General features: G+C 41.2%; 1 protein-coding gene across 2 annotated transcripts in view; it reads right to left on the reverse strand.

Annotated features, from left to right (window-relative positions):
- PAFAH1B1 (platelet activating factor acetylhydrolase 1b regulatory subunit 1) overlaps positions 1–12,763 on the reverse strand; it is a 104,483-nt gene that overhangs the window by 31,593 nt on the left and 60,127 nt on the right. The window lies entirely within an intron of this gene.

Consider the following 12,763-nt stretch of genomic DNA (forward strand, 5'->3'; position numbering starts at 1 on the left):
TGAGTGGCATTATTGTTTTTGTATGTCATCTTGAGAATGTCAGAGCTTGAATCAGAGAAATGAACAAACATTAAACTCCTTGTTAAACCTGACAAGAGTGGAAGTGAAATCAAGGACATGTTAGTCCAAGTTTATGGGGATAATGCCATGAAGAAAATTGCAAGTGTACAAAGGGACAAAACATTTTTCTAAGGGGAGAGAAAGTGTCACTGATGAGAGGTCAGGGCAGCCAATCAAAAGCAGAACTGATAAAACACTCCAAGTTTGGTGTCAAAATCATTAGATGACTGTGAGAAGCATAGCAGACCAAGTAAACTTGAAAAACAGAAAAATCTTAACTAAAAATCTTTGCTAACAACTAATGGCTCATGTATCACAACACTGCATCAACTCACATGGCACTGCCTGTGGGGGAGTTTTTAGTTAGCAATATACTGTATTGGAAGACCTGGCCCCCAAAGACTTTTTTCTTTACCCAAAGATAAAGGGAATATTGAAAAGAAGATATTTTGATGACATTCAGGTAATTAAGAGTAATATGAAGATGATTTTGATAGCCATTCCAGAAAAAGACTTCAAAAATTGCTCTGAAGGGTGGACTAGGCAATGGCATCAGTGCATAGCTTCCCAAGGGGAGTGAGAAGTGCTCCAGTGGCGCAATCGGTTAGCGCATGGTACTAATGACCAAGGGGAGTGAGTACCTTGAGGTGACTTGTGATATCAGCAATGAGGTACGTAGCGCTTTTCCTAGGATGAGTTCTTAAACTTCATTGTCATACCTCCTACTTAAGGGCTGGAAACTGGAATTCAGTTTTATAGAGAAATGTTTTGATAAAATGATAGTAAGTATTTTTGTATTAGAAATAACTTAACCAGGAGTTTGAGGCTGCTATGAGCTAAGCTGAAGCCATATGATGCTCTAGCCTAGGCAGCAGAGTGAGACTCTGTTTCAATTAAAAGGAAAAAAGAAAAATACCTCACAGAATGTGCTATATTTAATGTCAATAACCCATCGTCTTTTCAGTTATTCTTTATCAACAGATATAAATCTTTTTGTTGAAATTATATTGTACTAGATATTCTGGTATAGAGATAAGTTTTTATTATAACAAATAATGCTGCTATTAATATTCCTCTATAAGTGTCAATGCCATTGACCATCCTGCAGCTTTAGGAAATAAAAACATTCTAGTAGTATTGTAGAACTGGCAGGATTGAGTTTTAACTAAATGGTAAGTTAAAAGCAAAACAAACAAAAAAAAAATAGAGAAAAGTAATAGGAAATAATACCAAATACTTCACATTCCAGGTAATTATTAGCATGCCGAAAATCAAAGTGTAAAAATTGCATGGTTAGCACATCACATTTGAAAATAAGGTACTGAGACGAGGTGAATTAAATTCTCAATGTTATTAATGACTCTGTGCCTGTGTACTACTCATATCATAGCCTGTACCTTCTGGCCTATTCTATTAATGAACAAATCGATTCACAAAATAGCTATTCTATAAAAAACTGAAGTGTACTTTTTTTTTTTGCAGTTTTTGGCAGGGACTGGGTTTGAACCCACCACCTCCAGCATACGGGGCCAGTGCCCTACTCCTTTGAGCCACAGGCGCCACCATGAAGTCTACTTTTTAACTTGCACAAAGTAGTTCTAGTTGGATCTTCAAAATAAGAACACAATGGCTTTCTCATGACATTTCATTAAATGTTTTGTATTGTTTAAAGCCTGTATACTACAAACCTTCAAAAAAAAAACTCCAGCTAAACAACGACAAATGCAACAAAAACAATAGCTAAGCATTGTGGCAGGCGCCTGTAGTCGCAGCTATTAAGGAGGGTGAGGCAAGAGAAATCACTTAAGCCTAAGAGTTTGAGGTTGCTGTGAGTTGTGACGCCACAGAAATTTACTGAGGGCGACATAGTGAGACTCTGTCTCCAAAAAATAAAAATAAAATAAAAAATCAAGGCAGGAGTATGGCTTGAGCTCAGGAGTTGGAGGTTGCTGTGAGCTATGACAGCTACCACACTCTACCCAGGGCAACAGCTTGAGACTCTGTTTCACTTTGTCACCCCCCAGTAGAGTGTCAAGGTGTCACAGCTCACAGCAAACTCAAACTCTTGGGCTTAAGCAACTCTCTTGCATCAGCGTCCCAAGTAGCTGAGACTACAGGTGCCTGCCACAGTGTCTGGCTATTTTTTTTAGAGATGAGGTCTCTCGCTCTGACTCAGGCTGGTCTCGAACTCATGAGCTCAGGCAATCCACCAGTCTTGGCCTCCCAGAGTGCTAGGATTACAGGTGTGAGTCACCACACCCAGCAAAATAAAAATTTTTAAAAATTACCTAGGCATGGTGGCACATGCCTGTAGTCCTAGCTACTCAAGAAAATGAGGTAAGAGGATCACTTAAGCCCAGTTCTAATTAGAGGTTTACAGTGAGCTATAGATTGGGCCACTGCAATCCAGAGGAAGAAACTGTCTCAAGAAAAAAAAGAGGGCCCTACCCCTGTGGAACAATCTTTTTACGAAGGCAAGATGTAAGATAGTGCAGAAAAAAAAAACAAAAAACTAAGTATTACCAGCAGGGAACTAAGGTAGAACAAGTGAATGAGAATGGTACGTAATGGAGAGCTCAATGTTTATCAAAAAGCATCTGGTCAATGCTGTAATCCCAGCACTGTGGGAGGCTGAGGCAGGTGGATTGCCTGAACTCAGAGGTTCGAGACCAGTATGAGCAGCAGTGAGCCAGAGCAAGACCCCCGTCTCTACTAACATCAAAAACAGCCGGACGTTGTGGTGGGTGTCTGTAACCCCAGCTACTGGGGAGGCAACAGGAAAGAGCACTGCTAGAGGAAGAAGAAAATGAACAAAAAAAAAAGAGTACTTCAAACGAAGAAAAACGAACAAGCAAGCTGAAATTAAAAAATAAATAAATAAATAAAAATTAAAAAAAAAAAAAAAGGATCTGGTCAAATGTTTCTTTTTTTTTTTGTAGAGACAGAGTCTCACTGTACCGCCCTTGGGTAGAGTGCCGTGGCGTCACACGGCTCTCAGCAACCTCTAACTCTTGGGCTTACGCGATTCTCTTGCCTCAGCCTCCCGAGCAGCTGGGACTACAGGCACGCACCACAAGGCCCGGCTACTTTTCTGTTGCAGTTTGGCCGGGACTGGGTCCGAACCTGCCACCCTGGGCATATGGGGCCAGCACCCTACTCACTGAGCCACAGGCGCCGCCCTGGTCAAGTACAGTGATATCATTATACCTCACTGCAACTTCCAACTCCTGCATACAAGTGATCTTCCTGCCTCAGCCTCCTGAGGAGCTGAGACTATAGCTTCATGCCAAAACACATGGCTCATTGTTCTATTACTTGTAGAGAGAGGGTTTGTTCCTGTTGCTCAGGCTGGTCTTGTACTCCTGGCATAGAGTTCCTCTCTCCCACTTAGCTTTCTGAAATGCTCTGATTACAGGTATGAGCCACCATGTAGCCCCAGATTCTTCAATACTCTGGATTTTAAAACATTCCTTAACAATGAAAGAGCTGTCACTAAGAATGTTCATTAACATCTAAAAAATAAGATGTAGTCACTATTATTATTATTTAAAATTGTTCTCTGGGCTCGGTGCCTGTGGCTCAAGCGGCTAAGGCATCACCCACATACACCTGAGCTGGCGGGTTCGAATCCAGCCCAGGCCCACCAAACAACAATGACAGCTGCAACCAAAAAAATAGCCAGGTGTTGTGGCAGGCGCCTGTGGTCCCAGGTACTTGGGAGGCTGAGGCAAGAGAATCGCTTAAAGCCCAGGAGTTGGAGGTTGCTGTGAGCTGTGATGCCACAGCACTCTACCCAGGGCGACAGCCTGAGGCTCTATCTCAAAAAAACAAACAAACAAAAAAAAACTGTTCTCTGTCTCTACAAAAAAAAAAAAAAAAAAAAAAAAATTTTTTTTTTTTTCAAAGAATAAACTGAGAATACCATAATCTTCCTTTAAAGACTGAGAAGGATCTTTACTTGAAGGCAACAAACAGAAACATTAATAATCAATGCATGGGGAGAGATAAAGGCAGTATGGTTATGGGTTTCACCATTATCAAACTTTTAAAGTTTAAAAGGCAATGGAGGCTGAGCACACAATTCTAATTCTAACATTTTTGGAGGCCTGGGCAAAATCACTTGAGCCCAAGAGTTTAAGAATAGCCTGAGCAACACAGCAAGACCTCATCTCTACTAAAATTACGAAAGAAAATATTAGATGGCTTATGTCTATGGTCCCAGGAGGCTAAAGGGGGAGGAGTGCTTGAGCCCAAAAATTGAGATAGCAGTGGCTTGGAGCTTGTGGCTCAAGTGGCTAAGGCGCCAGCCACATACACCTGAGCTGGCAGGTTTGAATGCAGCCTGTGCCTGCCAAACAACAATGACAACTACAACCAAAAAACAGCTAGGCATTGTGGCAGGCGCCTGAAGTCCCAGCTACTTGGGAGGTGGAGACAGGAGACTCGCTTGAGCCCAGGAGTTGGAGGTTGCTGTGAGCTGTGATGCCACAGCACTCTACCCAGGGTGACAGCTTGAGGCTCTGTCTCAAAAAAAAAATAATGATAATAATAATAATAATAATAATAATGAGATAGCAGTAAGCTATCACTGCATCACACTCAAGCCTGGTGACACAGCAAGACTCTGTCTCAATAAATAAATAAATAAACAAATAAAAGGTAATGGAATCTCAATACAAAAAAGTTACCTGGGCGGTGCCTGTGGCTCAAAGGAGTAGGGCGCCAGCCCCATATGCCAGAGGTGGCAGGTTCAAACCCAGCCTCGGCCAAAAACTGCAACAACAAAAAAAAAAAAAAAAAAAAAAAGTACTAAAAAAAGTCAATAAATTAACAATTACAGGCCTATATGAGAGAAAAAATTAAAGAAGGGGGGAGGGGAAAGGGCTAAGTAAGTTCCTCCCTAACAGGTACAATGTGTGAGTATAGGGCACACTTCCTAGGTGAAGGACACAACTACAACTCAGATTTTACCTTACAAACACAAACAATGTAACCTACTCATGTGTACCCTCATATTAATCCTAATTTTTTTTTAAAAGCAATATATTAAAAAGTTTATGTTGGGCAGCGCCTGTGGCTCAGTCGGTAAGGCACCGGCCCCATATACTGAGGGTGGCGGGTTCAAACCCGGCCCCAGCTGAACTGCAACCAAAAAAATAGCTGGGCGTTGTGGCGGGCGCCTGTAGTCCCAGCTACTCAGGAGGCTGAGGCAAGAGAATCACTTAAGCCCAGGAGTTGGAGGTTGCTGTGAGCTGTGTGATGCCATGGCACTCTACCGAGGGCCATAAAGTGAAACTCTGTCTCTACAAAAAAAAAAAAAAGTTTATGTTTAAATGTGTACTCACATTTTTTTTTTTTGAGAGAGTCTCACTTCGTTGCCCTTGGTAGAGTGCTCAAGCGTCATAGCTCACAGCAACCTCAATCTCTTGGGCTTAAGCAATTCTCTTGCCTCAGCCTCTCAAGTAGCTGGGACTAGAGGCGCTCGCCACAATGGTCAGCTATTTTTAGATACAGGGTCTGGCTCTTCGTCAAGATGGTCTTGAACCTGTGAGCTCAGGTAATCCTCCCACCTCGGCCTTCCAGAGTGCTAGGATTATAGGCGTGAGCCACCATGCCTGGCCCTATTTACTTTTATAGTCGATGAAAATATGCAGCTATATATACTTTATTTTTTGTTTGTTTTACTTTTTGAGATAGAGTTTCACTATGTTGCCCTTGGTAGAATGCTGGGACATCACAGCTCACAGCAACCTCAAACTCTTGGGCTTAAGCGATTCTTTTCCCTCAGTCTCCCAAGTAGCTGGGACTACAGGTGCCTGCCACAATGCCTAGCTATTTTTTTCTTGTACTTGTCATTGTTTAGACAGCCCAGGCTAGTTTTGAACCCGCCAGTCCTGTTGTATGTGGCTGGCACCCTACTCACTGACCTACAGGTGCTGTCACACACACACACACACACACACACACACACACACACACACACACTTTAAATTATAGTCACAGTTTCGTCTCAATCACATTATCCAATTCACATGATTTTTTTTTTTGAGACAGTGTCTCACTATGTTGCCCTGGGTAGAGTACCGGGGCATCACAGCTCACAGCAATATCAAACTCTTGGGCTTAAGTAATTCTCTTGGCTCAGCCTCCCGAGTAGCTGGAACTACAGGCACCCACCACAATGCCTGGCTATTTTTTTGTTGTAGTTATCATTGTTGTTTAGCTGGCCCAGGCCGGATTAGAACCTTTCCAGCCTGGGTGTATGTGGCCAGCACCCTAAGGACTGAGCTACAGGAGCTGCCTGTATTTTGTTTTTGTTTTCCAGTTATTAACAGAATCCTAATTCACACAAGTAAGTAGTGCCTGGAAAGGTAAAACTATTTTGTTTTGGTTTTCCAGTTATTAACAGAATCCTAATTCACACAAGTAAGACAGTAATAAGTAGTGTTAAACATATTCTTTTTTTTTTTTTAGGAGACTCCCAACTAACTGGGACTACAGGTGCCCACCACAATGCCCGGCTATTAAGAGTATTTGTCGGGTGGTGCCTGTGGCTCAGTGGGTAAGGCGCCGGCCCCATATACCGAGGGTGGCAGGTTCAAACCCGGCCCCAGCTGAACTGCAACCAAAAAATAGCCGGGCATTGTGGCAGGCGCCTATAGTCCCAGCTACTGGGGAGGCTGAGGCAAGAGAATCGCTTAAGCCCAGGAGTTGAGAGGTTGCTATGAGCTGTATGATGCCATGGCACTCTACCAAGGGCCATAAAGTGAAACTCTGTCTCTACAAAAAAAAGAGAGAGAGAGAATTTGTCAATGAAACTGAGCCAGATATTAAAAGGAGTTGGAAATACCTGCTGGAAAGCTGAGAGACGAACAATACCTAAATATTGCTTTCATTCCTTTTTTATAGATCCTGTGGTCTAGTGTTTTGCAACCCTCTTTCATGGCACACCTGAATCTATCGTTAAAATTCCGCAGCACAACTTAAATTATGTTGATCAAAGAAAAGAGTACAAAGAAGAATATACTTACAGTGCTTTGAAACACTTTCAAAAATAATTTGATTAATGATCTTTACAGTTTTTCCTGGCACATGTAAGATCTTCTCACGGCACACCAACTGAAAATCACAGCTACAGTCAGAGAAGAAGTGCTTGAATCTTAAGCTGAGACCTACAATGATCTGTCTGGCATCTAACTCAACTCTGTGAACATAAACTGCAGTAGTGTGTGCACATACAAGTTTAAGTGTGGAGGAAGGAGCAGATCCTCACTTTCTTTTGCAAAGGCCAGGGCACAACTACTTTCTAATCAATGCTAAATATATATATAATGTTCAAATATATGCACAGGAGAAACTGGAATACCTCAACTAATTGTAGAAGTTAATTTTCTTTTTTTTAGAGACAGAGTCTCATTTTGTCGCCCTCAGTGGAGTCCCGTAGCATCACAGCTCACAGCAACCTCCAGCTCTCGGGCTTAGGCGATTCTCTTGCCTCAGCCTCCCAAGTAGCTGGGACTACAGGTGCCCACCACAATGGTTGGCCAGAAGTTAATTTTCTATAGCAAAAAAAACAACAAAGAAAAAAAACCCAGCTTAAAAGTATCATCATGAAAAATCAAGTGAAAAAAGCCGATCTAAAAAGGCTTTGTATTAATACTATATATTCCAGTTTTCTAGGAAAGGTAAAACTATGGAGAAAGGGATGAAGAGATGTGAAACTCAGGGGATTTTTACGGCAGTAAAACTATTCTGTGTGATACTATTAATAATGGGTATATAACATTAAGTATTTATCAAAACTCAGACTATACAACACAAAGAGTGAACTCTAATGTAAATTATAGACTTCAGTTAATAATAATATATTGATACTGGGTCATCAATTATATAACACATACCTATTTACTGTAAGATGATAATAAGGGAAACTAGGGGAAAGGCAGAAGTCAGGGATGGAATGTGAGAAAAGGTATGTGGGATTCTCTCCCAAATTATTTATCCCGTTTTCAAATGAAATGACTGTGTAAGACATTTAAAACTTTTTGGTGGCTCAGCATCTGTGGCTCAAGCGGCTGAGGCACCAGCCACACACACCTGAGCTGGTGGGTTTGAATCCAGCCCGGCCCACCAAACAACGACGGCTGCAACCAAAAATTAGCCAGGCATTGTGGCAGGCACCTGTAGTCCCAGCTACTTGGGAGGTGGAGGCAGGAGAATCACTTGAGCCCACGAGTTGGAGGTTGCTGTGAGCTGTGAAGCCACAGCACTCTACCCAGGGCGACAGCTTGAGGCTCTGTCTCAAAAAAAAAAAAAAAATTCGTTTTGGTAAAACAATTTTAAGGTTTATTTAGGAGAAGAATAAAATCTTATATAGCAAGGAAGTTTTTAAAACAGAAAAATGTAATGGTCGGGCATTGTGGCGGGCACCTATAGTCCCAGCTACTTGGGGAGGCTGAGGCAAGAGAATCGCTTAAGCCCAAGAGTTTGAGGTTGCTGTGAGCTGTGATGCCATGACACTTTACCAAGGGCGTCATAGTGAGATTCTGTCTCAAAAAAAAAAAAACAAAAAAAAAAAAAAACAAATAAATTAATTAAAAAAAAAAAAACAGAAAAATGTAGAAGAACTTATAACCTTATATTTACATTTTTAAAAACCTATAAACATAAAAACAGTGTTCTCAGGCAAGGTACAGTAGCTCACACCTGTAATCTTAGCACTCTGGGAGGCCAAGATGGCAAGATCTCTTGAGGTAAGGAGTTCAAGAACAGCCTGAGCAAGATCAAGACTTTGTCGCTACAAAACACAGAAAAATTAGCTGGGCGTGGTAGCAGACACCCATAGTCCCAGCTACTCAGGAGGCTGAACCAAGAGGATTGCTTGAGCCCAGGAGTTTGAGGTCGCAATGAGCTTTGATGATGCCAATGCAATCTAGCCTAGGTGACAGAGTGAGACTTTCTCAAAAAGAAAAAACAAACAAACAAGTGTTCTTTTGGCTCCTAAAAGCACAGGAAATCTATAACCCAATGCAAGGCTTTATAAGAAGGTGCGTTCAGATCAATAATGACTATTCAATAAATGTTTGGACACATGGGTAATGGCTCAGGGAAAAAGCACTTGGATCACTTCCACGTATAATCAACAAACATAAATTCCAGATGGCTTAGACATTACTATTAAAAAAAAAGAAATAAATGCCTTAAGAAAATAAAAGTGAACATTTACGTAATCATGATTAGTGAAGGTCTTCCTAAGAATGAATCTGAAGAAAATAAGGAAAAGACATAGCTTTGACAACATGACATCTGTTTGCAACAGATGACAAAAGACAATCGTGTTTAGTATGCTACCCCCCTCTTAGAAACTGACAAGAAAAATGTAAACACTACAGCAGAAAAACAAATGCAGCAAAGTCAAGAACAAGTAACTCACAAAAGTGTAGCAAAAGGCAATAAATATGCAAAAAGCTTCTCATAGGCTCAGCACCTGTAGCTTAGTGGCTAGGGCACCAGCCACATACACTGGGACTGCGGGTTCAAACTCAGCCCAGGCCTTTCCAAACAATGACAACTACAACAGCAACAAAAAAAATAGCAGGGCATTGTGGCAGGCGCCTGTAGTTCCAACTACTTGGGAGGCTGAGGCAAAAGAATCACTTAAGCCCAAGAGTTTGAGGTTGCTGAGAGCTGTGATGCCATGGAGAGTGGCACAGTGAGACTCTGTCTCCAAAAAAAAAAAAAAAATCATAATTTTAGAACAAAACTTTTCATGATTTAGATTATTTTATCCATTCACATATAATTTGACTTTTGCTATTAATTTTTCCTGCTTTTAGTATGAGGAAAAAATAAAGCCTTAAGAAAATTATCAATTGAACATTTTATCCCCATATAGTAAAAAGCAGCTAAGATTATTAAACCTTTACTTCATGGGCCAAGTGCAGTAGCTCACTCTCGTAATCCTGGCACTCTGGGAGGTCAAGGCAGGTGGATTGCCTCAGCTCACAGGTTCGAGACCAGCCTGAGCAAGAGCGAGACCCCATCTCTAAAAGTATTGTGGTGGGCACTTATAGTCCCAGCTACTCAGGCAAGAGAATCACTTGAGCCCAGGAGTTTGAGGTTGCTGTGAGCTGTGATGCTACAGCACTCTACCCAGGGCAACAGTGTGAAACTGTCTCAAAAGAAAAAAAACATTTACTTCATATCATGTACGAAGAATTTTACATGTATTATTATATTTAGTCCTCTTAATTCTATGATAAGATATCCTCTTGTTAATCTAAATTTTTTAAAAAGTGAGACAGGAAAATCTAGATGGAATATCTGCATCACAACAGTAACACTGCCTCCAAGTGGGATCGGGAAATGTATTTTTTTCTTTTTCAGTTAGTTTTTCTTACAGTGAAAATAAAGTTCTTTTCCCTAACCATCACATTTCAGATAGTAGTTCTAAATGTTCTACTTGTATATTTAAAGTCTATTAACAGGTGACATTTATGCTTGGCACCGGTAGCACAGTGGTTATGGCATTGGCTGCAAATACCGAGGCTGGCAGGTTCGAACCTGGTTGGGCCAACTAAACAACAATATCAACTGCAACAAAAAAATAGCTGAACGTGGTGGTGGGTGCCTGTAGTCCCAGATACTTGGGAGGCTGAGGCAAGAGATCTCTTAAGCCCAACAGTCACAGCACTCTACCCGGGGGACATAGTAAGACTCTGTCTCAAACAACAGTAACAATAAAAACCAACAAAAAACAGGTGACATTTAAAGGACTGAGGATCAAAAAAATGGGTTCTGGTGGGATGTAGTGGATCACACCTGTAATCCTAGCACTCTCAGAGGCCAAGGTGGGGAGGATCCCTTTAGCTTAGGAGTCTGAAATAAGCCTGAGCAAGAGCAAGACTGTCTCTACTGAAAATAGAAAAATTAGTCAAGGATAGTGGTGGGCGCCTATAGTCCCAGTTACTTGGGAGGCTGAGGCAAGAGGATTGCTTGAACTCAGAAGTCAGAGGTTGCTGTGAGCCAGGCTGATGCCAAGGGCACTCTATCTTGGGCAACAAAGTGATATGTTCTCAAAACAGAACATAACAAAAAGGGCTCTAGATTGGTCAGTCTCGTTTTATTTTAGTCCCAGTTTTTAGGAATTATATGCTTGTGTGCATCTGTAAGATATACTGCAACAGGTGGAATTATTAGGTCACCAGTAATTTTAAAACTAATATTGCAAAATGCCTTCCAAGAAGATAATTACAATTTTACCTTCCCATTTAAGTAGAGGCTCTACTCTCTTACGTACCAATTTCTCTACACACTATCAAATTAGCTTTTATAGAACTCCAAAATAATGAATTTATTACTGTCTAAAATCCTGAAGTGTGTTAAATCACTGCTACTCTAGATCTCCGTAATTTTAATTATATCTTCTTTACTTTCATCTCTCTAGTTATTTGAGATTACAAATGTTATCCAACATATTTTATAGCTTCACATCATCTCAAAAATGGAAAGAGTATTTCAAAACTTAGAACAGGACACAGCATTCTTTTGTACTATTTGGTCCATGTTTACCTACCTTGTCATACTTTTATTTATTTATTTATTTTATTATTTTTTTTTTTTTGTAGAGACGGAGTCTCACTTTATGGCCCTCGGTAGAGTGCCGTGGCCTCACACAGCTCACAGCAACCTCCAACTCCTGGGCTTAAGCGATTCTCTTGCCTCAGCCTCCCGAGTAGCTGGGGACTACAGGCGCCCGCCACAATGCCCAGCTATTTTTTGGTTGCAGTTTGGCCGGGGCCAGGTTTGAACCTGCCACCCTCGGTATATGGGGCCGGCACCTTACTGACTGAGCCACAGGCACCGCCCCTACCTTGTCATACTTTTCTAAAAAAAAAAAAAAAAAAAACAAGTAGAGTGTACCGCACTTATCCAGATCAGTAACTTGTCTAAAAGGTGAATGGTAACAGAACTGCCTTGTCGAGGACTGAGAGGCAAGAATATTTTTTTTCCTTTTTGAAGACATGGTGTTTCCCTTGCCGAGGCTAGAATGCAGTGGCACAATCATAGCTCAGTGAAGCCTTAAATTCCTGGACTCAAGTGACCCCTCCCAAGGAGCTGAGTAGCTGGCTCTACAAATCAAGAACTGCCAAGCTGGGCAGCACCAGTAGTTCAGCCAGCAAGGGCAGCGGCCATATATACCCAAGGTGGGGGGTTCAAACCCGGCCCAGGTCTGCTAAGCAACAATGACAACTGCAACCAAAAAATAGCTGGGTGTTGTGGCAGGCGCCTGTAGTCCCAGCTACTTGGAAGGCTGAGGCAAGAGAATTGCTTAAGCCCAAGAGTTTGAGGTTGCTGTGAGCTACAATGCTACAGCACTCTATTGAGGGCAACAGCTGGAGACTCTGTCCCACAAAAAAAAAAAAAAAAAAAAAAAAGAAAGAAAGAAAAGAATTGCCATGCCTGGCAGATTTGTTTTCTTATTATATACTTTTATACAGCTTGCCTTTCCTATTACTCTATACATAAATTTACATTTAGAAAAAATTCAAGCATTTAAAGGAATAGAATTTGAATCATCTTATTCTTTGCAAATTCAGGATGGGTCAGTAATAATGTAAAGATTAATTAAGAAAAGTAAAAAATTTAAAAAATGTAAAGATTGATGTTACACGCTTCCTCCTACAAACTCATTCTTTCAGTA

The sequence above is a fragment of the Nycticebus coucang genome, chromosome 18 (genome assembly GCF_027406575.1).
Source record: "Nycticebus coucang isolate mNycCou1 chromosome 18, mNycCou1.pri, whole genome shotgun sequence".
NCBI classification, from domain to species: Eukaryota; Metazoa; Chordata; class Mammalia; order Primates; family Lorisidae; genus Nycticebus; species Nycticebus coucang.